The sequence below is a fragment of the Equus quagga genome, chromosome 9 (genome assembly GCF_021613505.1).
Source record: "Equus quagga isolate Etosha38 chromosome 9, UCLA_HA_Equagga_1.0, whole genome shotgun sequence".
Classification (NCBI taxonomy): Eukaryota; Metazoa; Chordata; class Mammalia; order Perissodactyla; family Equidae; genus Equus; species Equus quagga.
In genome coordinates this window covers 59,587,514-59,614,560 of record NC_060275.1, presented here as the reverse complement: position 1 = coordinate 59,614,560, position 27,047 = coordinate 59,587,514, and the positions used below count along the sequence as shown (strand labels likewise).

At 41.4% G+C, this 27,047-nt stretch overlaps 1 protein-coding gene across 2 annotated transcripts in view; it reads left to right on the top strand.

Annotated features, from left to right (window-relative positions):
* Nucleotides 1–4,170: 4,170 nt before the first annotated feature.
* RALBP1 (ralA binding protein 1) overlaps nt 4,171–27,047 on the top strand; it is a 61,527-nt gene continuing 38,650 nt past the window's right edge. The window contains exon 1 of one of the 2 annotated variants that reach the window (XM_046671764.1): nt 4,171–4,300. The gene's annotated coding sequence lies outside the window, so the exon portion shown is untranslated. Of the gene's footprint in view, nt 4,301–4,659; nt 4,811–27,047 lie in introns of those variants that run through there. The other variant, XM_046671763.1, reaches the window with a different exon arrangement.

The window sequence follows — 27,047 nt, the reverse complement described above, 5'->3', positions numbered from 1 at the left end:
AATATTTTATTCAATTCTTATATCTTTTAAAAAAATAACAGCATTATTGAGATATAATTCACGTACCATAAAACTAACTCCCTTAAAGCGTATGACTCATGAAGGATATCAATCTGTACTTCTATTTTCTTGTGATGTCCTTGGTTTTGGTACCTGGGTGATATTGGCCTTATAAAATGAATTGGGAAGTGCTCCTTCTTCTCTATTTTCTAAAAAGGTGTTATTAATAGCTTTAGTGTTTTTTTTCTCCCTAAAATATGTGATAGAATTCACCAGTGAAGACATTTGGGCCTGGGCTTTCTTTGTGGGAAGATTTGTATTTACTGATTTGTTTTTCACTCTGATAAATGTCTATTTAAATTTTCTATTTTTTTCTTGAGTTAGTTTTGGTAATTTGTTCTCAAGGAACTTCTCATTTTCATCTATTTTTAAAATTATTTGAATTATGATGTCATAATATTCCTTTTCATTTCTGTAAGGTCTATAGTGTTGTCCCTCTTTTCATTTCTCATTTTGGTAATTTGTGTCTTCTCTCTCCTTTTATTAGTCAATCTAGCCAAAGGTTCATCAATTCAATCTTTTCAGAGAACCAGCTTTTGGGCCTTTTGTCTATTTTCTGGTTTTTTAATTCATTGATTTCTTCTTCTTTTCTTCTCTCCTTCTCCTTCTCTTTCTTCTTTCTTCTTCTTCTCTCCAAAGCCTCCCAGTATATAGTTGTATATTCTAGTTGTAGGTCCATCTGGTTGTGCTATGTGGGATGCCACCTCAGCATGGCCTGATGAGCAGCACTGTGTCTGTTCCCAGGATCTGAACTGGCAAAACCCTGGGCTGCCAAAGTGGAGCGTGTGAACTTAACCACTTGACCACAGGACTGATGCACAGTCCTTTTTTTTTTTTTTTTTTTGGTGAGGAAGATTGGTCCTGAGCTAACATCTGTGCCAATCTTCCTCTATTTTGTATACAGGATGCTGCCACAGCATGGCTTGATGAGCGGTGTATAGGTCTGCACCTGGGATCCGAACCCATGAACCCCAGGCTGCTGAAGTGGAACATGCAAACTTAACCACTATGTTACCAGCCTGGCTCCCATTGATTTATTTCTATTTTGATCTTCACTATTTCCTTACTTCTACTTAATTTAGGTTGATTCACTCCACTTTTGCTACCTTCTTGCAGTGGAAGCTTAGAATATTGTCTTCCTTTTAATACAAGAATTTAATGCTATGAATTTCCCTCTAAGCTTGGCTTTAGCTGCTTCCCTTGAATTTGATATGTTACATTTTTATTTTCATTCACTTCCAGATATTTTCTAATTTTCCTTGTGATTGCTTCTTTGGCACAAGTATTGTTCAGAAATGTGTTAATTTCCAAATATTTGGAGATTTCTCACATTTCTTTGTGTTGTTGATGTCTAATTTAATTCCATTGTGGAAGCAGAACATATTTTGTATGTTTTGAATCTTTTAAAAATTTACAGAACCTTGTTTTGTGGCCTATTGTATGACATCCTGGACAATGTTTCATTTGTGCTTGAAAAGAATCTTTATTCTGTTACTGGATGCAGTTTCCTACATATGTCAAATATTTCAAGTTGGTTGATAGTGCAGTTCAGGTCTTCTATACCGTTGTTGCCTTTCTGCCCTGTTCTGTCAATTGCTGAGAGAGGAACCTGAAATCTCTACCCATAACTGAATTGTCAATTTCTTCCTTTAGTTTTCATGACTTTTGTTTTACAAGCATTAGAATTTCATTCCTTTTTAAGGCTAAATAATATTCCACTATATGTATACACCACATTTTATTTACCCATTCATCCATTAGTGGACACTTGGGTTGCTTTCACCTTTGGTTATCATGAATAATGCTACTATGAACATGGATGTACAAATGTCTCTTTGAGTACATGATTTCAATTCTTTTGGGTATATACTCAGAAGTGGGATTGCTGGATAAAATGGTAATTCTATTTTTAATATTTCCAGGAACCATCATACTGTCTTCCACAGCAGGTGCATCATTTTATAGACCCTCCAGCTGGCAAAGCCATAGATTTTTTACCTCCCACCACAAAATGAGTCCATCCCCTCTGGCAGCAAAGCTGCTAGTTTTCTTGGCTAGCCCCATCCACACTGGTAAAACTACAAATAGGGCAACAAAGGAGGATAGAAGTAGCCCCAGGCAAGAAGGTTGTAGACATCTACTGTTCCTACTGGAATTTCTAGCAGTTTTTCAAGAATAGATGTTTCTCAAATTATTGTCTGTGTTTGATTTCCAGTGCCTTGCAATGGTATTTTTTGACAGTTTTGTCCAGTTTTATACTTGTTTTGTGTGCAGAGGAGTTGCTGACCATGTCACGTAGCCATAGCTGAAAGTCTCTTCCATGATTTCTTTCTAAGTAGGAACTTGTATTAGTCAGGATCTTTCAATGTCATGTAAAAAAATCCAACTGAATTGGTTAGGACTTTTAGAAGTTTGAGTCACAGAAACCTGGTTTAAACAATACAGGAAATTTATGGCTCACAACTGATAGAGGATTGTCTATAGGATAGGTCAAACAGGTGAGATTTGATAGTGTAACTCTAACGATGCCATCAAACACAGGGTTGTTCTCCTTTCCAGTACTCATTTGACAGTATTGACTTCATCTTCAAGCTCTACTGGCGCCTTCCCCCTAATCCCTACCCCTTCAGGCTTTCTCCTTGTAGGAGCCAAAAGATTGCTACATTTCCAGACCTCATATACTTACACCATACCAGAAGGGCAAGGATGCTGCAGTTCACTAGAAACCCAAACTCAAGTGTCTGTGGGGCTCATTGGTTCTGAATGGGTTCCACGACCGTCTCTGAAACTCTCAGCTACCAGAGAGAACAGTTATGCTGCATGGCTTAAAACAGGAAGAATGAATGCTCAGGAGACAACCAACAACCACACAAATTAGCCCTAAATAATAATAAATAAATAAACGTATTGGCTCACCCAGCTAGGTTCACATACTCAAAACACTTACAGAAGAGCTATACAACATCCAAGCTCTCTCAAACTGAAACCAGTCTTCATGCTGCCATCTCTCGGTTTCTCCCTTTCCATTGCCGCTCCCCACACCCCGCCCTTGGCTTCATTCATTCCTATCATAGACAGGCCTCTTTATGTTGTGAAGAAGGTGGCAATCAGCAGCTATCTCAGTAAAACCCCCCCCCCCCCCCCGCCACCCCCCCCGCCTTCTCTGTGTCCATACAGCAATTTTAAGCAAGGGCTCAATAAATTGTCCAACTTGGGTCAGTGCCTATCTCTTGGCCCAATCTGTGCAGCCAGAGGCAATGAGTTTCCTAACTGGCATGGTAACATGCTCAACCCAGTGGTCCGAGGACACTGTTCTGTTGCCAGAAGGGCAATAAGCAAGCTTTCAAGCAATCTGAAAACAATGGCTACCACAGATCACCTTGGTATCTAATTGTGGGAGGCTCTTGAACGCCAGGCTGAGGCGGCTGAACTTCACCGGGCAGGAACTGCAGAGTACAAGGGAGAGACCTATTGTCAGCTTAGAGGAAAGCTGATGTGCGGGTATAGTGTAGGGTGGATTACAGAGATCAACCTAAATATGTAATGAAGTTCTAAAGACAGTATTGCACTAGGAATGGGAGCGATTGGGAAGGACCATCTCTATCCCCAATCGTATTTACCGTAATAACCAGATCAGTTCAAAAGACTCCCTCCCCACTTCCCCCCCCCCCCCCCCCGTTTCCAGCCACTCATTAGCAGAACAATTCTTCAAGCCTCTGTGAAGGATTTCTGGAGGAAATCCAGTTATTTCCAGTCTTCTTCGTGATTCAGCTCTACCTGCAAGCTAAACATGCGGCCAGGCAGTTCTAATTCAGGTGTTCCTTTGTAAATGTTGAGCCAAAGAGGGGACGGACGACAGCAGGCCCGCCGCCCCGCAAGAACCAAAGGGGGCCCTAGTCAATGCCCATTTTGGGAATTCTGAGCATGGTCCCGGCACAGAGTTTTCTACCAGTCTCTACCCAGAGGCCCACGGCGCTTCCTTTTACCACCCTCATCCCCAGCAAAAGACTCCCCGCCCACTGCGCGGCCAGGGAGATGCCCCACCCAGCGGCAGGCTGGGCCGGCCTCCCAGGCTGGTTTGGCTGGTTAGGACGCCTGAAGCCCACTGGCACAAAAGCTCTGAACTCCAGTAGCTGAGGAACACGCCACAGCCTGGCCCCAGCGTGGAGAGGAAAGCTCTTTCCTTTCTCAAACCACCGCAGGAGCGGCCCCCACCCATCTTCACCGACAATCACTCGGGGTAGGTGTCTGTCCCACCCAGTCCCCCAAGACCAGGGAGTGCGCAGGCGCTCGTAGACCACCAGCGGCATGTTCTCTCGCGCGCTCCCTCAGTCTCTTCAGCCAGCCCCTGGGCCGAAGGGAACGCGGTGCTTCCTGGGTGTGGTAGTGCGCTTCCTCCAAGAAAGGCGCTCCCGTAGACCGGCGCTGGGTTTCTAGAACTACATCTCCCAGCGTGCCCCGCGCGAGGGCACAGGGCGTTGCCCTTGCAGGCCTAGCCGTCAGCGCCGAGAGGAGGACCCGGGAAGCCGGTCTCGGCGGGAGGAGGGAATGCGCGTGCGCGCTGGGCCGGCTCGTCCTGTTCCGTCCCAATCATTGTAAACAGGCGGAGGCTGGGGCGGGGTGGGAATGGGGCACCCGAGGCCGGCGAGGGGCGCAGCGCAGGAGGTGGCTACGGTGGCTGCGGCGGCAGCGTGAGCGCGAGGAGGCGGCGGCTGCGGCGGGGCGGGCGGTCGCGCGGCGGCAGGCACAGGTCAGTGACCGGCAGGGGCGGCGTGCGGGGGTCGCGGCATGCCCCTCGCGTGCCCGGGCAGCCTCTCTGCAGCCGCCTCGCCGCCGCGGCTGTCAGGCAGCGTGCGGGGCTGGGCGCTCGCCGTGCCGGCTGGAGTTGGGGTGGGGGGCGTGGCTGCCCCTAGGGCGGGTTCCTGCCGGCAGCCCTCTCCACAGGCTCGCCCCTCTACCGTCTGTGCCTCCAGCTTGCCGGCCGGGCCCCCTCGGGGCATCGCAGCTGCGATTTGGGGCTCTCGGGTCTGTAGGAGGAGAGTAGGCAACCGAGCCCTCCGCGCCGAGTCTGCAGGCCTCAGGGCAGCGCTGGGGCGCCCCGGAACGGAGCAGAGGGGGCTCAGTCTTTTACATAACCCTCCTGTGTTCTGGTCGCACCGGAACGTGGCCCCGGGCCCAGGGCTTGCCCGGTGGGCCGGCGGAAGGCTCTTGATGTTCCCCGGCGCTCGCTGGCGTGGAGCAGCGGGGCTCCTTGGGTGCTGCGGTCTTTAGTTCAGGTTTCGGTGCGAAGGGACAGGCAGATCTGGAGTTGAAAATTCGTTTCACAACTCATTTTCGAGTATGCTTGTGCCGAAATGCCCTTATTGAGGTCATTGTATTTTTTTTTAATCGTTGTGAGAGTAAAACAGGTTTTACTAAATATTCCACACCTTAGTCTTACCTGAAGTAATTATGCTGTTTCAAGTTTTGGGATTCATTGCTGCAGAGCCTCCCTCTTGAACAAGCAACATGTTTCCTCTGAGGCCTAGTGGAGTTCTTGAAGATAATTAACATGTCAATTTGAGGCATTTGGAATGTGCGTGAAAAGAGGTACAGTCGTTTGGACCTTGAGTTACACACCATCTAGTCTCGTTGGAAGAGCTTTCACTGAGTTTTTGGCTTAGTGGAGTGGGCATGTTCAAATGCTGCAGCGCTTTTGGGTAGCATTCCATCATATCTGGCAGTTATTCACAAAGTATTTAAATGGTGACAAGGAACCGGCCCTTTTGGTTTGGTGATCGCGGAGGCGGAACTTCTAATGAATAGGTAGGACTGTGGATGAGGAGGATAACCTCACTTTCTGTCTTTCGAACTATCTTGGCGATTTGAAAATTCCTTCCTGAGTATCCTCCTGACAGTGAGTAGTTACTGTAGCTGTATTGGCAGTAGTAGGGGTAGGAAGGAAGTTGGTAGAGTGGTTCCCACTTTTCAGGGTGACCCTTCGATCCAAGTGGTGTAGGCTAATTTGACAGTAACTGTTGAGAAGTAATTCTTTAAACAAAGTATCTTGAAACAATGTACTGTAACCTATTTTGCTGTCTTTTCAAGATGTTATTTCTTATTTTAGATCTTTCAGGGACCATTTCTCCCCTAATTTAGAAAATAGAAATGGTTTCAGAAAATGCCCGTTAACGTTAATTTGTCCGGTTTTATTTGCACAGTTGTTTGCTTGGCAAGGAGAGACTGGGCCCAGAATGTACCCTGGAAGTATGTCGTTTCTTGTTTGAAAGGAAATTCCTGCTAGAAGCTTATGTTAGTATTTGTGGAGGGAAGAAGGAAAAATGCAGATCGTTTAGTTGAGAGGAATTACTGTGTTGCAGGTACTGTGCCTTGTGGAGAGGACTTAAAGGTACTTTCAAGGTGGCAAGACTTTATCTCTTACTTGAACTGTTAACAGCTACAATATGTTTTTAAGATTGCTTTGGTTGGAGAAAGTATGCGAGTATGGTGGGTGTACAAAGGCAGTAGTGGTCAGTTTCTTGAGGAAAGAGGAGACTGAGGAGGGGGCAGTGGTAAGGAAAGACTATACAGGAAGTGATGAAAACAGTAAGTTTATACAGGCATAGGCAGGATGGGGATTTAGGTAGAAGGAACAGTGTGAGCAAAAGCATGGCAGTCTAAACTTACGTAACGAATTGTAGAATTGTAGGATCTGCAAGTATAGCTACTGAGAGTATAGGGTGGTGGCAAGACATGAAACTGGGGAGGTAGGCAGAGACCAAATTCTGTCTTATATGCAGTCGAAATAATTTCAACTTTATCTCATAAGCAATTAGGAGCCAGTGACAGGATGAAAAAGAGAGACCTGAGCCAGATCAACCCATTTTTAACTCCCTGTTGTGTGTCAGGTATTATATTAGGTACTTTATACTTTATGTCCTTAAACTTAAAGAAGGCTTAGGCATGACTGAGGCAGAAAGTGGGGGGAAAGGCACATAAGGCAAAGGGAAAGCTGGACATGACGAGAGAGAGAGTATGGAACACTTTTAAGAGTGGAAAAGTTGTTCTCTACAGCCATAGCATTGATTTTATGGTGGTGAGTAGCAGAAGATGAGGCTGAGGCTGCACAGATAGATCCTTAAGTATCTATGGGTTTCAGAAGGTTTTTTTCCTATAGATAATAATAAGCTTTATGGATTTTCATCAGGAAAGAGACATGATAAGGTTTTCATTTTAGAGAGATCATTCTGGTATTGTAGGGTGTAGATTTCAGAAGGGAAGGAAGGCAGATAAGGCAGGATGCAGAAAGATTGATTAGGAGCTTTTCATAAAGGTTGAGGTGAGAGGTGAGGGTCTGAACTAAGGCAGTGTCAGTGGAGATCCAGAGGAGTAAGTTCATAGCACAGATATTTAGAAGGTAGAATCCATAGGATTCAGTTACAGTCGAATTTGGGGAGTGAGAGAGAAACAGTAGGATAAGATGGCTTGGGTTTTAAGGTGGGTGATTGTCTAGCCCATGGTAAAGTACCCTGAGACTGGGAGCTCAGGAAGGGGAGCAGATTGAGGAGGAACAGAATTTTACCTTGTGGATATGTTGAGTGGGAGTTACCTGTGAAACATGCAGGTGGAAGCATCGGCTGCAGAGTTGGGTGTGGGTTTTGGGGTACGACAGAGAGGTCTTGATAGGAGGGTTGCCAGGCTATGTTATAGGGGGTAGCTGAAGCCTTTGATTTGCGTAACACCAGGTAGGAGGAGTTTACTGATGGACAGTAGTTCTAAAAGTGAGCGATGGAGAACAACACCCAAAGCCAGACAGAGGAAGAAGGACTGGAAAAGGAAATTCCTGAGTGGTTAGAGATGTTGAAAAATCGTGAGGAAATGTCATAGAAACCCAAATGGGACCATTTCAAAAGGAAGCTATTCTTCACAACTGACTCTCCAGAAAAAATAAAAATTCTAAGAAAGCAAGCTACACTTCAATTGCTCTGAGAACTGGAGTAAAACAAGAATTACTAGGAGTCTGTTGAATTTGATAACTAAGTGAGAGCAGTTTTGAAAGCATTCTGCTTAATGCTGCCATATGGGGAAGGAGCTAGGTTTCATTGAACTGGGGCATTAATGGGAGGCCAGAGAGCAGAGAAAGCAAATGGAGATTATTTCAAGAATGAACAAATAAAGTCTTAACTGTGAAGGGAAGAATATAGGGAAGTGTTAGCAGAGGATGGTGGGGAGGGATTTTTAACATGGCAAAGACTTAGCCTGTTTTTTTCCTTATATCGGTTTTATTGCAGTATAGTTCATATAACATAAAATTTATCCTTTTAAAGTGTACAATTCAGTGGTTTATGGTATATGAACAGAGTTGTGCAACCATCTCTATGTTAAATAAGAGTGGCGAGAGTGGGCATCCTGGTCTTTTTCCTGTTCTCAAAAGGATGACTTTCAGTTTTTCCCTGTTGAGTATGATGTTGGCTGTGGGTTTGTCATATATGGCCTTTATCATGTTGAGGTATTTTCCTTCTATACCCATTTTATTCAGAGTTTTTATCATAATTGGATGTTGGCTTTTGTCAAATGCGTTCTCTGCATCTATTAAGATGATCATGTGGTTTTTATTCCTCATTTTGTTAATGTCGTGTATCACATTGATCGATTTGCGGTTGTTGAAGGATCCCTGCGTCCCTGGTATAAATCCCACTTGATCATGGTGTATGATCCTCTTGATGTATTGCTGTATTCGCTTTGCCAATATTTTGTTGAGGATTTTTGCATCTGTGCTTGTCAGCAATATTGGCCTGTAATTTTCCTTCTTTCTGTTGTCCTTGTCCAACTTTGGGATCAGGGTGTTGTTGGCCTGGTAAAATGTGTTAGGAAGTGTTCCATTTTCTTCAATTTTTTGGAATAGTTTGAGAAGAATAGGTACTAAATCTTTGAATGTTTGGTAGAATTACCCAGAAAAGCCATCTGGTTGTGGACTTTTTTTGGGGGTGGGGGGAGGTTTTTGATTAGTGTTTCAATCTCTTGTGATTTGTCTATTCAGATTCTCTGTTTCTTCTTGGTTCAGTTTTGGCGGGTTGCAAGAGTCTAAGAATTTACCCATTTCTTCTAGATTGTCCAGTTTGTTGGCCTATAGTTTTTCATAGTATCCTTTGGAATCCTTTGTATTTCTATGGTATCCGTTGTAATTTCTCCTCTTTCATTTCTGATTTTATTTATTTGAGCCTTCTCTCTTTTTTCCTTGGTGAGCCTGGCTAAGGGTTTGTCCATTTTGTTTATCTTCTCAAAGAACCAGCTTTTAGTTTCATTGATCATTTCTACTGTTTTTTTAATTTCAATTTCATTTATTTCTGCTGTAATTTTTATTTCCCTCCTTCTGCTGACTTTGGGCTTTGTTTGTTCTTCTTTTTCTAGTTCTGTTAAGTGTAGTTTAATGTTAATTATATGAGATTTTTCTTGTATGTTAAAGTGGGCCAGGGGCCAGCCCTGTGGCTGAGTGGTTAAGTTTGTGCGCTCTGCTGCAGCAGCCCAGGATTTTGCCGGTTCGGATCCTGGGCATGGACATGGCACCACTCATCAAGCTGTGCTGAGGTGGCGTCCCACATGCCACAACTAGAAGGACCCACAACTAAAAATATACAACTATGTACCAGGGGGGCTTTGGCAAGAAAAAGGAAAAAAAATCTTAAAAAAAAATAAGTGAGCTTGAATTGCTATGACTATCCCCCTCAGAACGGCTTTTGCTGCATCCCCTATGAGTTGGTGTGGTGTATTTTCATTTTCATTTGTCTCAAGATATTTTTTAATTTTTCCTTTAATTTCTTCAATGATCCATTGGTTGTTTAGTAGCATGTTGTTTAGTCTCCACATATTTGTCACTTTCCTAGCTTTTTTCTTGTAGTTGATTTCTGGTTTCATAGCATTATGGTCAAAAAAGATGCTTGATAAGATTTCAGTCTTCTTAAATTTATTAAGGCTTACCTTGTTCCCAACATATAGTCTGTCTTTGAGAATGTTCCATGTGCACTTGAGAAGATAGTGTATTCTGCTGATTTTGGATGGAGTGTTCTATTTACATCTGTTAAGTTCATCTGGTCTTATTTTTCATTTAGTTCCACTGTTTCCTGTTGACTTTCTGTCTGGTTGATCTATCCATTTATGAAAGTGGGGTGTTAAGGTCCCTACCATTATTGTGTTGCTTTTAATATCTTCTTTTAGATCAATTAATAGTGACTTTATATACTTTGGTGCTCTTGTCTTAGGTGCATATATATTTATGTGTTGCGTGTTGTTGGTGGAGTGTTCCTTTTATCATATACTGCCCTTCTTTGTCTTTCATTGTCTTTTTTATCTTGAAGTCTACTTTATCTGATAGAAGTATGGCAACACCTGCTTTCTTTTGTTTGCCATTAGCTTGGTGTGTTGTCTTCCATCCCTTCACTCTGAGCCTGTGTTTGTCTTTAGAGCTGAGATGTGTTTTCTGGAGGCAGCATATTGTTGGGTCTTGTTTTTTAATCCGTCCAGCCACTTTTGTGTCTTTTGATTGGAGAATTCAATCCATTTACATTTAGAGTGATTATTGATATATGAGGGCTTAATGCTGCCATTGTATCATTTGCTTTCTGGTTGTTCTGTATTTCCCTTGTTTCTTGTCCCATGTATTTTGGACTGCCAGTTCAGTTTGGTGGCTCTCTATGATGATTTTTTCATTATTTACCATTTGTGTTTCTCTTTTGATATTTTGTTTAGTGGTTACTGTGAGGATTGTATAAAAGTTCTCACAGATGGTATGGTCCAATTTTTGATAGCCTCTTATTCCCTTAGTCTAAGCAGATTCCACCCCTTTCCTCTTCAATAACTAAGTTATTGTTGTCACAACTTATTCTGTTTTGTGTTGTGAGTTTGTGGTTAAAATGAAGTGATTATATTTATTCTTGATGTTTTCCTTCCTTTTATCTTTAATGTTATAATTAAGTGTTTGCTAATCTGTTCTGATAGAGAGTTGCAATTTTCTGATTTTGTCTGCCTGTTTATCTCCTTGCTCAAGGCTTTGTAACCCCTCCCCTTTTTTTTTCAGCTATGAGGGCCTTTTTTTTAAAAACAAAAAAAAAGATTGTCTCCTGAGCTAACATCTGTTGCAAATCTTTTTTTTTTTTTTCTCCCCAAACTTCCCCAGTACATAGTTGTATATGCCAGTTGTAGGTCCTTCTGGTTGTGCTGTGTAGGACACCACCTCAGTATGGCTTGATGAACGGTGTCATTTCTGCGCCCAGGATCTGAACCAGCGAAACCCTGGGCCACCGAAGCTGAAGTGTGCGAACTTAACCACTTGGCCATGGGGCTGGCCCATATGAGGGCCTTCATGATCATATCTTTTAGGGGGGTCTTATGGCGATGAACTCCCTCAGCTTTTGTTTATCTGGGAAAGTTTTTATTTCTCCTTCATATCTGAAGGATATTTTCACTGGATAGAGTATTCTTGGCTGAAACTTTTTGTCTTTCAGAATTTTGAATATATCATTCCACTCTCTCCCAGCCTGTAAGGTTTCTGCTGAGAAATCCACTGAAGGCCTGATAGGGGTTCCTTTGTAGGTTATTTTCTTCGGCATTGCTGCCCTTAATATTTTTTCTTTGCCATTGACTTTTGGCAGTTCTACTAATGTATGCCTTGGAGAAGGTCTTTTTACATTGATGTAACTAGGAGTTCTATTAGCTTCTTTGACTTGTAATTCCAGCTCCTTCCCCAGATTTGGGGAGTTGTCAGCTATTATTTCTTTGAACAAGCTCTCTGCTTGTTTTTCCCTCTTCTTCCTTGGAAATGTCTATAAACCTGATGTTGCATTTTCTAATTGAGTCAGATACTTCTTGGAGAATTCTTCATTTCTTGTTAGTCTTATTTCTCTTTTCTCCTCCATCTGAAGCATTTCTGTATTTCTATTCTGTAAATTGCTAATTCTGTCCTCCATAACATCAACTCTGTTATTTAAGGACTCCAGATTTTTCTGTATCTCATTCATTGTGTTTTTCATTGCCAAGATTTCTGATTGTTTTTTTCTTTATAGTTTTAGTCTCTTTTGTGAAGATTTCCTCTGTTCATTAGTTTTGTTCTTGATTTCATTGCACTATCTTTCTGAGTTCTCTTGTTGAATTTTTTGTTTCTGTTTTTCTTTTAGGAAGATTAGCCCCGACCTAACTACTGGCCAGTCCTCCTCTTTTTGCTGAGGAAGACTGGCCCTGAGCTAACATCCATGCCCATCTTCCTCTACTTTATACAGGGGATGCCTACCACAGCATGGCTTTTGCCAAGCAGTGCCATGTCCGCACCTGGGATCTGAACCGGTGAACCCCAGGCCGCTGAGAAGCAGAACATGCGAGCTTAACCACTGTGCCACTGGGCCAGCCCCTCTTGTTGAATTTTTTTATGAGAGCCATTTTGCATTCTCTGTCATTTAGATTGTAGATTTCTGTCCCTTCAGGATTGATTTCTGGTGTTTGTCTTTTTCCTTCTGGTCAGGAATATTAATATACTTCTTCATATTATTTGCTGGGGTGGATTTGTGCCTTCTCATTCTAATAGTATCTGGTCGCAGATTCCACCTGCTTCCCCCAGGGCAGGGGTGGGCAGGAACTGTGTATACTGAGTCCGCCATGATCCCTGTCAGCTGTGTCTCTCCCAGTCTGGGCCACTCCTTGGGACTGTAGCAGCCCTATGGGTCCTCCTACTGAATGGGAAAGTCATCACCTGGGGGCTCAGGGCTGCCTCCACCTGCTTCCAGAGTCCTACCAAGACACATGCCCCTCTTTGGGGCAGCAGTGGTAATATGGGCCTTTGCTGCAGCCAGGAACTCATTTGCCCAGGCCTGCAGATCTGCCACCGTCTCCTCCTCGGTCACACCAGCTATTGTGCTTGGTAGGCAGGGCCTCCCCACTGGATCTGAGCCAGAGCCACTACTTTGGACCACAGTGGTACTGTGTGCTCTCCCACCAGATGAGAAAGTGATCATGTGGGGGCTTAGGGCTGCCACTGTCTGCTCCCACAGTCCCACTCAGATGTGCTCCCCACTTCCAGGCCACGGTGATGCTATGGTTGCTGTGGCTGGGAGAGCAGTTGCACGCATGTACTGGGTTGCCTGGGGGCCAGAGAGTGCACACCTGTCTCCACCACAACCCCAGGGGTAGTCCATCCTCCTTTATATGTACAGCTTTGTGGGTTTCTCAGGCATCCTGATGTGCTGTGTGGGTATCCTCTGCTGATTGATCAATGTCCATTTAGTTGTAGTTTGAAAGAGGAGAGACAAAGGGAACAGCTCGCTCTGCTGTGTTGCTGATGCCCAGTTTTTGCCAGTTTTTTAGGTGCTTTTTGGAGGGGTGGATTTTTGGAGTTCCTTATTCTACCGTTTTTGACAATATCACTCCATCTATTTATTTTTGCTCCATTTACTTTTGAGCTGCTAGTATCACTATAGTTCGGGTGAATTTATTGCAGACAGCATGTAGTTGGGTCAGTATTTTCTTTTTCTCTGTTCTTTGCTTCATTTTTGAAGGATTTTAGATGCTTATAGAGATGCAATATAATAAAGGTCTTTTGGCCATTATAAACAGTGCTGCAATAAGCATCCTTCTACTAATGTCATTGCTTACTTTTGTGTATTTGGGAGATAAGGTTTTAATAGTAGAATTGCTAGGTTAGAATATTAGTTTTTCAAAGATGTTGCTGAATTGCTGTTCTGAATGGATCAGTTTATACTTTTACCAGCAATGGATGAGCTGTCTCTTTCTTCACATGCTCACAATACTGGGTATCAAACTTGTTCATCTTTATAAAATTGATGGGTGATTATGAGTGTCTCTTTAATTTGTTATTTTTTTTTTTCTTCTTAAGGAAGGCTCTCTCTTTTGTTTTTTTGCAGAGGAAGATTCACCCTAAGCTAACATCTGTTGCCAATTTTCCTTATTTTTCTTCCTCCCCCCACTGCCCCCCACAGCCCCAGTACATAGTTGTGTATAGTTGCGAATTATTCTAGTTCTTCTTTGTGTGCTGCCACCATAGTGTGGCTGCTGACAGACATGTGGTGTGATTCCGTGTCCTGGAACTGAACCTGGGCCACCAAAGCAGAGTGCACCACACTTTAACTGCTAGGCCTTCAGGGCTGGCTGTCTCACTTTTTGAATACCTTTTTTGTGTGCTTTGTATTCATATCTTCTACTGTTTGTTTTCCTTTTTTTCTTTTTCTGTTAATGTTGTGATATATTTGTCGTGTCCAGTGCCAATATTTTTTTCCAAGCGTTTTGAATTTGTTTATGGTGTTTTTAAAATGTAGTTAAATTTTCCTGAGAGTCTTTTCAAATGGAGAATCAAGGAAAGAAAAAGCAATAAAGCTTTTCCTTTCTCAGACTGTTATATGAGGGGGAAATATACATTAGAAAATCTCAAGTGTTTTTTTGTTTTTTGTTCTTCTCCCCAAAGCCCCCCAGTACCTAGCTGTACATTCTAGTTGTAGGTCCTTCTGGTTCTGCCACATGGGATGCCACCTCAGCCTGGCTTCATCAGTGCTTGGTCCACACCTAGGGTCTGAACTGGTGAAACCCTGGGCCACCGAAGCAGAATGTGTGAACTTAACCATTTGGCCATGGGGCCGGCCCCGGATAATCTCAAGTTTTATCCAGATATTTTTATACTCTTTCTTTTGTATAGTTAACGGCACAACTAAATGTTGAATAGTAATTGTTATTACTACCCACTAAGTACCTGCTGTATACCAGGAATACCATTTTGTTTAATCTTGGCAACGCCTTACCAGATAGATGTCAGTGTCCTGCTTTACAGATAAGGAAGTCTAGTTTGTGAAGGGTGGTGGCTCTTAGTCAGAACCTTCGTCTGTGTTCCTGTAGGAGCTAGGGTTTGAACCCAGGTCATCTGTCAGACGCCAAAGCTTGTATACTTCCTGTTGACCAAATTTTCTCTCTATCAGTATATTTCCCAGTTTCTTTGTAGAGGGATGGGGGCCTGGGTGAGATAGAAATAATATGATTGTGTTTTTAGTTGAAAACATTTAATATTTAGTTTACTTTTTGAAAAAGATAATACTTACCCATGGTACATACAGGTAAAAAAGCATATCTCCTCTACCCTTTTTCCTCAGCCCTCAAAGATACCACTGAAGGGATGAAAACGTAATATTTTCTTGTATATCCTTACAGAGATATTTTATCCACGTACAAGTAAAGATGTATGTGAGACATGCATACATTCTATTCTAAATAGTCATAATGTAACACATGGAGGAAGGGAATCAGGATTTGTTGAGTAGTTACTGCTAGGCACGAGGCCTGTTTCTTATGTTTGAGTGAAGTCCTTCAAACTGTTGAGAAAGCTTGTACAGCTATTTCAATATGAAGCTTTTGTATAAGAGGTTATTGAAGACAAAAATACTAGTAGACCTCATTTGGAACTGCTTTCAGAGCTGATACCTTTATGTAATGAAGCATGACAGTTCATTATCAATTGAAAGTTAAATTAATTGAAAAGCGCTAAAAACTGAGAGCCAGGTATTGTAATAGGTTGAGAATAAAACTGCATACCATTGCCATTGTTTAAAAATGAGGTGTGTTTGTCAGTTATAAAAACAGTGTTTTTGTGTGACTGAGACTTTCCCCTTAATCTTTTTATAAATACAGATCTTTTGCCAGCCTGCCACAGGTAGGTGCCTTTAGATAAATATATTTGGGTAAGGAACTACTGTCAAGGAAAAGAGAGACAGGGGCTGGCCTGGTGGCACAGCGGTTAAGTGCGCCCGTTCTGCTTCTCTGCGGCCCACGGTTCGCCGGTTCAGATCCCAGGTGCGGACATGGCACCACTTGGCAAGCCATGCTGTGGTAGGCGTCCCACATATAAAGTAGAGGAAGATGGGGACGGATGTTAGCTCAGGGCCAGTCTTCCTCAGCAAAAAGAGGATTGGCAGCAGATGTTAGCTCAGGGCTAATCTTCCTCAAAAAAAAAAAAAAAAAAGGAAAAGAGAGAGAGTGGAGATGAGGGGAGAAAGCTTGCCTCTCCCCTACTGGAAGAAAGCTGTTTAAGGAAAATTCATAAATCAAAGCTGTATATTTAAGATAACAATTTTTAGTATTCCTCCTAAAGTAGGAATAGTGAATCAGGAACTTTGCCTTTCTGCTTGGGGAAATTATGGGAAAAGAAAGTGTAAATATACAACTGAAGAAAAAGCTCACCTCAGTTCATTTTATTATCCCACCAGTATGATAACAAGCAATTGAAAAGCGGCAGATAACATTCTAAGTTTTTCAACTAAGTTTAGCATTTTTTAAAAAAGAGCATATTATGACATTAGATTTTGCTTCCTTAAGTTTTCGTCAGGCTCTTTTTTTTTTTAATAAGACTTTATTTTTTTGAAGCAGTTTTAGGTTCACAGCAGAATTGAGGGGAAAGTGTAGAGATTTCCCATATATCCTCTGCCCCCACATATGCATAGCGTCCCCCATTATCAACATACCTCACCAGAGTGCTCCATTTGTTACAACTGATGAACCAATACTGACACATCATTATCACCCAAAGTCCATAATTTATATTATGGTTCACTTTTGGTGTTGTACATTGTGTGAGTGTGGACACATGTATAATGACATGTATCCATTTTTATAATTTCACACAGAGTATTTTTACTCACCTAAAAATCCTCTGTGCTCTGCCTGTTATCTTTCTCTCTGCCTCTTCTTCCCCTCAACCCCTGGTATCTGCTGATCTTTTTACTGTCTCCATAGTTTGCCTTTCCCATGTAGTCATATAGTTGGGATCATAACAATGTGTAGCCTTTTAGACTGATGACTTTCACCTGGTAATGTGCATTTAAATTTCCTTCATGTCTCTTCATGACTTGATAGCTTATTTCTTTTTAGCACGGAATAATATCCCATTGTCTGGATGCACCGCAGTTTATTTATCCATTCACCTACTGAAGGACATCTTGGTTGCTCCAAGTTTTGGTAATTAGGAATAAAGCTGCTTTAAACATCACGTGCAAGTTTTTGTGTGGACATAAGTTCTCAATGGATTTGGGTAAATATCAAAATACTAAGGAGCATGATTGCTGGATTGTAGGAAAGAATATATTTAGTTTTGTAAGAAACCACCAAACTGTCTTCCAAAGTGGCTGTACCATTCCTCTTGCTCCACATCCTTCCCAGTGTTTGGTGTTGTCAGTGTTTTGGATTTTGGCCATTCTAATAGGTGTGTAGTGGTATGTCATTGTTTTAAGTTGTAATTCCCTAATGACATATAATGTGGAGCATCTTTTCATATTCTTATTTGTCATTTGTATATCTTCTTTGGTGTGGTGTCTGTTTTGGTCTTTGGCCCTTTTTTTTTTTTTTTTTTTGCTGAGGAAGATTCACCCTGAGCTAACATCTGTGCCTGTCTTCCTCTGTTTTGTATGTGTGTTACCACCACAGCATGGCTGCCAGTGAGTGGTGTAGGTCCGTGCTTGGGAACCAAACCCCAGCTGCCAAAGGAGACCATGCTGAACTTAACCACTAGGCCATGGGGCCGGCCCTGGTGCATTTTTTTAAATTGGGGTGTTCTTTTCTTATTGTTGAGTTTTAAGAGTTCTTTGTATATTTTGGATAACAGTTTTTTATCAGGTATATCTGTTACAAATACTTTGTCCTGGTCTGTGGCCTGTGTTCTCATTCTTTTGGTCTTAACTCTTGATTTTTATGTTCACTCTCCCCCTCTTCCTCCTTCCCCTTTCTTTTTCCTTGCAAAATATTAACTAAAGCAACTAAAGTGTATGTCCTATAGATTGTGAGGCTTTTTCAGATTAAGGTCTTACTGTTTTTTTATTTTTGCAAAGCTAGTGTGTGCGTCCATCAAGAAGTATAAGGTTTGGTTCTCTCTGTCTCTCTTTTTTTTTTTGCAACATTCACAGCCATTGATGATCATTGCCAGTATCCATTCTTAAATTACTTATTAAGTGGTGATATTCTTTCATTCTTTGTTTATTAGCAGGAAGATTTTGATAAAGAGCAACTTGGCTGCATCAACACTTTATATAAGAAATTCAGGATAAATACTTTTTTCCCGTTTATTTACCAGCTATTCAGAATTATGAGATGGTCCTCTAGCATCCTCCAAAGTGACCAATGAATTTTATTTTTGAGTATCATTATGAACTCATGGATTTAAATATACACATTTTAGTTCATTGCAGTTATTAATTTTATTGGTGCTCACATTATGCTGTTTGTCCCGTGGGGGCTTCTTTTAGTTGCCTCTTGAGTCCTTTTGTCTTGATTCCAAGCATCTTTATAACTTTTTATTTTTTTCGTGACATGATGTTTCAGCCTCATCTTGTCCATATCTTACTCTTAGACCTGGTGTCAGCCAAATGGGAATACCTAATAGTTCCATGTATTATGCTGTTAGGTTCACACAACTTAATATGTATTTATGTTTTAGCAATTCAGTAGCCATTTGGAGTAATAGACACATAAGTTGAAAGAGAAAAAGGTTTTATTTCTCTCAATTAAAATGAATGGTTTGTGTGTGCCTGTTGGACACTGAACAACTTCTGATATCTTGCAATCAGGTTGGACATCGCCACCCTTGTTTCTTGTTCCATGTTGATTTTCATGGGGTACTTTTGTTTAAAATTATTGCAGCTACCCCAAAAAACGCAGCTTCACAAAGATATGTCGTTGAAAGTAGTCTAGCGTAGTCTGATGTTGAAACTGAGCTACCTCTGGTTAGCAGTTTGTCCAGTGTCTGACAGACGTCGAGTATTGCCACTTCCCTCAAATGTAAGATCCCTGTGGCTCCCCTGGGCGTTGCCCACCGTGCTCCGAGTGCCTCCATGCATTGTTGGGGACCATGAACTCAACGCTTTTATCCAGTGTCTGTTGTAACCAATGGTGTGCTTTTTAAAAATGATTATTAAATAAAGTTTGTCGGTCCTTCCTCCCCAGTTAAATTCTGATTTAACACTTACTTGAGAATAGATTATGTGGATTATGAAATATGGCAGGAAATAGGGCTGCTCTCCACAACGGATATACCGTCCCTTTAAAAATATTCTTTTTCACTAAGTTCCAAATGATATTTATTCTGATTTTTTTAATAAGAAAACTTCTTTTGTCTTCTGTATTGGAGTGACTGCTAGTGATAGCACTTTTGATTTGTTTCCAGGCGAGAGTCCAAGGCAGGTTTCCCCTGATACTTAATATATGGATATGCTCTTTGATTTGGCAGCTGTTTGTCGAACTGAGTCGTTTCTCTCCCAGCAGTTCCCCTTGTAGGCAGCAGGGGGAATTATTTCTGTCTGCTAGGTGCTGTATGTCTTGACTGCTCATTTTCCAACATCTGCTGTTCTAATCCTCAGTTTGGACTTTCACTTTAAATAATGGACGTAATCTGTGCTCTTTAGATTTTAGTTTCATCTTGTGGTTGGTTTTACATATTGCATTATGTCAAGTTATTTCCTAAAATAACTTATTAATTTTTGTATTTTCTTGTCAGTAGTCATTTAATAGTTGTTGTCAGCTTTAAAAAGGTATTCATATTCATAGAATTTCACGTTTTTTCAGCTATTATACACATATATGTTGTCTTATCCATATAGTTTTAATTAGTGACACTGAGAATGTTGGGAACGTGACTGGAAAACATTAAATCACTGTGTCGTTCAGTGAATTTCTGTGAATGGCATATGGGACGCTAACTAAAAGCTCATTCGTTTGGATGAGCACCTGGCGGTAGCAGAGAGACTCAAACAGAGATTAAGTCTAGTAATATGTGAGAAGGCACAGAAAAGAAACAGGAACCCAGCGGCCGGCCCAGTGGCGCAGGGGTTAAGTTCGCACGTTCTGCTTTTGTGGCCTGGGGTTCGCTGGCCCGAATCCTGGGTGCGGACGTGGCACTGCTTGTCAAGCCATGCTGAATCAGGCGTCCCACGTATAAAGTAGAGGAAGATGGGCATGGATGTTAGCTCAGGGCCACACTTCCTCAAAAAAAACCCAAATAAAAAGAGTTAAATTTCTGTTAAAATACAGCCCTAAACAAATGTTAGTAGATTGGAAAGGACTAATTATATAAGAATTAAATTGGGTGACAGTCGGTCTGTGGGGATGTGCATGAGAAATTATTTTCAAGCCTGTAAATGTCAATACTAGCTTGCATTTACTGGGTACAGGTCATAAACCTCAAACATATTATGGAGAAGATTTCAGTGTTGATATGAAACCCTCTAAACCATATCTGCTTAGTCTGAAGGATTATTTCTGTCCCATTTCAGCTTGTAAACTTAAAATCTTTTTGTCTTGGATAGTAATATTCATATTTTAAGAGAAAGCCCTTTTTCTCTATTTTAAAATATGATTTGCAATTTTCTTTTTTTGTGAGGCATGATTTTCTCTTTTTATGTTTTTAAATTTTATCATAGTGATTCATAAGGAATGTTTAAGAAATCACGTAGTGCTTGTTTAAGAAATCACAGCGTGAGGGTAGTAGGCCTGAGACTGCTGTCTTTGGAAGGGCCTGCTTACAAGTTGGCCCTCGGCGGCCACCAGGGAACTTAACCGGTAAAGTTCTCTGCAGTATTTAAAACTTCTGAATGATCAGAGTGGCTCACTGTGCCTAGACTGTTTATAAAAACCATGTGGTTTGTGCTGAATACCTGCTTTCTTTCTGGGAGTCTGGTCTTAAGGAGCTGCCTGCAAGCCACACTTGACACACATCGTTACTGTTACTGGAAGAATTCAGCTCATCTCTGGGCTCTGCGGCACAGGACTCTAGGAAGCTTGCGCCTGGTTCCCTCCAGACTTCACCACATGTGCCTTGCCTTTGCTGTTTTTGCTTTGTATCCTTTCACTAGTAAATCTTGGCCATGAGTACCACTGTGTGCTGAGTTATGCAAATCCTTCTAGCGAATCACAGATTCTGGGGGGTTCCTGAGGACTCCAGCAAGGTACTAAAAAACTCACAATGGAAAATGCTAACCTTGTTCTTGCACCCCTCTCAGTCTTAGTTTTCTCTTTTAGCTCTTTCTTTTGTTGTTTATTTCCTTATTTCTAAATAATATGCTTAGACTACTATTTCTTCCTATACCAGTCTTGGACATTATCTGTTAACTAGCTGTCACGGTAGATGAGGGTTTAGGTCCCTCATATCCTTCCCCGAGTTTCTGCCTTCAGGCCTTTCACACCGTCACAGTGTTTGATTAAATCAGTATTCATTGTTTTCAATACAGTAATTAGACAAATATTGTATAATACTGAGCCAGGCAGTAGACTACAATTTCATTTTCTCATCTACGTTTTTCTTTCTTTTTCTTTTCTTTCTTCTCCCCAGAGCCCCCCAGTACATAGTTGTGTACTCTAGTTGTAGGTCCTTCTAGTTGGGCATGTGGGACGACGTCTCCCCATGGCCTGATGAGTGGTGCCGTGTCCGCACCCAGGATCCGAACTGGTGAAACCCCGGGCTGCTGAAGCAGAGTACGCAAACTCAACCGCTCAGCCACAGGGCCCGCCCCCTTTTCCTTTTTCTTAGAGTTAATGGTTGTCTCTTATTTTTATTTGCTTTTTTCACTCTGTTCTTATAGCAAATTTATTCCAAAAGCACCAGCAGCTCCTGAACACATTGTATTGTACTTTTCCACATGGTCAGATAGCTGTAAATCCCAGTGTCTGTGGGAACTCTTCTTCCCAAGGACTGTGTCACTTGGTGTTCATAAGCCTGCTTTTCCTGGAACTTGCTTTGCTGCTCTCCAGGGTTGCAGCTCAAGTTTGGAATTCTTGAGAATGTGTATAAGAAATACATTTCTTGCAACTGTATGTCTGAAAATGTCTTCATTCTACCATTACACTTGAATGGTTGGAATTAACTTTCATTCAGAGTTTTGAAGACAGTCCCTTATTGTCTTTAAGTTTCCATGTTCCTGTTGGCGAGTTGGTCCTGACCCTTTGCATTTAAGTGTTTATCCTGTTCCCTACCCCTCAGAGATCTTTTGGTATCATCTTTCTACCCTCTGTGCTCTGAAATTTCATAATGTGCTTTGTTGTGTGTTTCTTCATTTATTGTGTGGGGCTCTTAGTGGTCCCTTATGATCTGGACACTCTTGTTCTTTAATTCTGGGAAAATTTCTTTCCGTATCCTTTGAAGAACCAGAATGTCTTATGTGTGCAAATATTGCTTACAAATGTAACATTCCCAAGGAGTAGGTTAATACTGGTGAGTGTTCAGTGTGTAATGTATTAATGAGTCAGTGTTTGGATTCCCTTGTAGAGATTTAGGCTAGAGACTTTTAATTTACAGATTATTTTTCAAAACCATAAAAATGAGGACAAGTTTCTTCTAATGAATTTTTACCTGTATTTATTAATAAAATACTGAATTTGTGTAACTTGTAAACTAGTTAAGCAAGCTCTTCGTTTTCTGGAATAAGCCTTTTTCTGTGTAGATACTATCAAGTTTAATAAACATTAGATTTATTCTCGAAAGCTCATTTCAGGAGACTTTAATTTAGCAGTCTTTCTTCCCTACTTATATTGCTTTGTCCTTTTGCATGGGTGAGTGATTCTTATAATGTGTACTGATTAAGACTGGTACCTGAGCAGAAAAGACTATTCTGAGAACAATGTAAGGCCATCCCTGGTGACCTAGTGGTTAGGTTCAGTGTGCTCTGTTTCTGTGGCCCAGGTTCACTTCCTGGGTGTGGACCTACACTGCTCTGTTAGTGGCCATGCCGTGCTGGCCGCTCACATACTAAAAAATAGAGGAAGATTGGCACAGATGTTAGCTCAGGGTGAATCTTCCTCAGCAAAACACACATACACACACAAACAGTGTATATCCTGGTTCTTGGGAGAAGTGAATATTTTTAAACCGTTGTTTAGTTAAGTTTGAGTCTAGTTTTATGAAACTTTCTTTTTTTTTTTTTTACCTCGATTGTAACCATTGTAACTGTTCCTTTTCCTTGAAATATTATTCAATTCCAAAGGTGTAGTTGTTTTTGGTTTTAAAGTTAAATTCTGGATATGTGGTTTTTTGCTTTACATGCTAAACACTTTTTGTTAGATGCTGCAGAAGTGACATTTTTTACCTTCAGTTTTCTCTGGAGAGAAATTGCTCTTTTACACAGGAACTAGCCACAGGCCTTCATTTGGGAAAGACTGGAGATAGACATTCCTATTGTGGTGATTTGGGGTATGCGAGGTGGTAGGATGTTGGCTGTAAAGATGGGAGTAGCAACATTTGAAAAGGAAGATCCCTATTTTTAATGGCTCATGATCACAGTCATCTCTATATAGCATCCATGGCTTTTTTCCCTTCTGAGAGATTTTATTGAGATGTAATTTATATTCAGTGAAATGTACAGTTTAATAAGTTTTAACAAATGTATGCATACATACAACCCACGTGCCTGTCAAGATATAGAACAGAGCCTTCAACCCAGAAAGTTCTCTTCTGCTACTTTGTATTCAGTCCCTGCCTCTTCCTCACACCCCCACAACCACAGTTCTAAATTCTTTTGACATGGAGATGAATTTGCCAGTTCTAGAACTTCACAGAAACAGAATCGTACAATATGTACTCTGTTGTCTGGGTGTGCTGTCTGGAAATTTATCTGTTTTGTTGTGTATACGAGTAGTTCCTTTAAAAAAATGCTAATATTCCATTGTATGAATATATTACAGTTTGTTTATCCCATCTCATTGATGGAAATATAGGTGTTTCTAGTTTTCAGCTGTAACGAATAGAGTTACTCTGACCATAAGTCTTTTTGGGCATACATGTTTCCATTTCTCTTAGGAGAATACTCAGGCGTGGAATTGCTAGGTCGTACGGTAAGGGTGTGTTTAACTAAAGGATACTGCCAGACACTTTTCCAAAGTGGTTGAACTGTACGTTCCCAACTTCCTGGTGCCCCACATCCTCACCAACATTAGGAATCGTTCGTTTCAAAGTTTAACCTGTCTGGATCCTGTCTATTGATAGCTCATTGTGGTTTCAATTTACATTTCTTTGATGTTTATTGACATGGAACTTTTTTCATGGGCTTATTGACCATTTGTATTATTTTCCTTTGTAAATTGTTTGCTCAACTCTTTTTGCCCATTTTTGTTTTGGATTGTTTGTCTTGTTGTTATTGAATTGTAGGCATTCTTTATTCTGGATATAAGTCCTTTGTCAAGTATATGTACTGCAGGTATGTTCTCCAAGTCCTTGGCTTGACTTTTCATTTTCTTAATAGTGTCTTTTGATGAACAGAAGTTTTTGCTTTTGATAAAGTCCAATCTGTCAATTTTAAATTTTATAGTTAATGCTTTCTGCTCCCATCTGGAAAATTCTGCCTACCCCAAGGTCTCAAAAGTATGTTTTATTTTATAAGTTTTATATTTTTAGCTTTTAAGTTTTAGGTCTATGATTTATCATGAATTACATTTTTTTAGATGATATGATGGAAGGGTCTGAGCTTTTCTTTTTTCCACATGGCTGTCCAACACCATTTGTTGGAGACTTTCCTTTCCCCCATGAATTCTTTTGGAACCTTTGTTGAAAATCAATTGACTACATACATGTGGGTCTCTCTCTGAATTTTCTTTTTTGTTTCACTAATCTGTTTATGTTTACTCTGATACCATAGTGTTTTGATTACTTTAGCTTTAATAACTTTGTTCTTTTTCACAATCGTTGTAGCTATTCTAAGTTCTTTGCATTTCTAAGAATTTTAGGATGGCTTGTCGATTTCTTTCAAAAAGCTTTTTTTTTTTTACCTTATTGATAGTGTAGTTTACATGCCATAAAACGTATCCAGTTTAAAGTGTACAGTTCTTTGTGTTTCGACAACTGTATATACCTATGAAGCTACCACCACAACCATAATATAGAACATTTTATCACCTCCAAAATTCTCTTGTACCCCTTTGCATTCACTTTTCTAGCGGACCAAATCTTGCCCAACAGCACCAATGATTGGCTTTCTGTCCTCTTCCTAGTGTGAATGGGGATGGGGCCATTGATATTTCTCTGGTGTTTGGCTGGAGTAGACCATTATTATCTAAAAATTTTCTGTCTTGCAGAGCATCCTCTTTCCTACTGGTCCTTTGGCTAGAGAGAGCAGGCTTTGTTGTGTTGGGGTTTTTTTTCTGTGTCCATTGGTGTTTCTACATTTCTGTCTTCTTGAGCTCCAAGTCTGCGATGTAGAGGCAGAGAAAAGAAAACTCAGGGACACAAGACTGTGTTGTTCCTCAAATCCCAATGTCCCTAATTCATCTGCCTTCTTCGCTCTACCTTTTGAGTCTGTTGTCTTTTTTTTTTAATCCAGTATCCATGATTTTTAATTGTGTTTACCAGAAGGAATAGGGATAAGTACTCTTTCTTCAATGCTTAACAAATTTACCTCCATTCTCCTCATGCCTCAGAAATAGGAATTTCTAATTTGTTGTTTTATTTTCTTACCTTTGGCTACTTATACTTAAATTTACCATGGGCTATTTGAGGCCTTTCTTTACTGCCCTTTTATTCAGTGAATAGGCTTGCTATAGCTCCCCAATGCTCAAAACAGTGTGTCCTAATGCAGACACATTGTTGTTTCTTATGAAATCATCCTGGGTCTAATTCAAGACCTGTTAATCTCAAATTCGTGTGCCTGATGCACAGTAAACCAGTTACCACTGAGACATTGGTGCTTGGAGATGGAGAAAGGTTTATTCGAATTGGCCAGAATGAGGTGGGAGAATGGGTTCTCTCAAATCTGCCCTAACAAGAGAAGAAAGCAGGGGGAGTTTCTAGAGCTAAGGGACTTGGCAGGGGGAATTTCAGAGAAACAAAGGGGTAATCTTTCACTCCAGAGAAGCCCTTGGACAGTCTGACTTCTGGGTGTCAACGCCAGCTGGGGGCTGGTCATCTGGTGACTGGAACCTCCCCAAAGGCATTCTCTTTTTTCTGTAAAACAAGCTCACAAATGCTCCCTGAGTCACCCCTCAAGTTAAACAGGAAAACCGCAAATTGACAAAATTAACTTGCCTTCATGTGTGTCCGGTTGGGAACAAGGTTGAAGGGCAGTCATGGTCTTACTGAATATATACCGTGACCCTCAGGTACTCGGCTTCAGTGCCCACTGTCTTCATCTATCTCTCTACAGTAACCCTCAGGTACCTGGCTACGTATTTTAGCCCTCACTCCTTCATATCTGCTTTTAGCTGCTCCCCTTTCTTCCATTCATTCCAAACTATAGGTAAATCAAGTCAACAAATATTTCTTTGGAGTGGTTTTTGCAAGATAGTCTATTAAATGTTTTCTGAACAAACCTCTTTCATCAATCTGGTATGGAGACTGAATAACTGTAATAAATGAACTAGGAGAACATGTACACGTAGGTACAAGTTACCAAATGCTGTAGGAACACAGAGGAGGGAATCATCAAAATGTGTCTGCAGAGGTGACGTCAGCATCATGGCAGAGTAAGTTCTTCTGATAATCTCTCCCCTCCTTCATACAACAAAAAGGACATTCATACTCCAACAGAGGACATCCAAACACCACACAGAAAATGACGGAGTGACCCAGGCACCCGTATGGTGGAGGGCAGAGAGGCTGGAGCCCCCCTTGGAGGAGGTGGAAAGGGGTAAGAGAAAACTTTGCTCCTGCCCCTAAAGACTGTGATCCAGGACCACAACCTCCAAGAGGGAAGGAATGGGGGAGGAGACATTCACGGGAACATCAAAGAATGGGGGAGGTGACTTTCATTCTACTGGGGCGAAAGCTTTTGAGGGTGGTGACCTCATCAAACCGAAGCCCCAGGAGAGCAGAGTGAGAAAGTCCAGACAGCAAGCAGGACAAAGCGCCCCTCCCCCCACCTGCCCTGCACCCACTCCACTGCCTGGGATCTCGGCTTAAGGCAGCGGGCTCAGAATACATGGCTGTTGACCCCCACCCAGTGGCGATAGGTGGTAACTGTGACAAAATAACACCAGGATGTGAAAAAACAGAGCCACTCCCT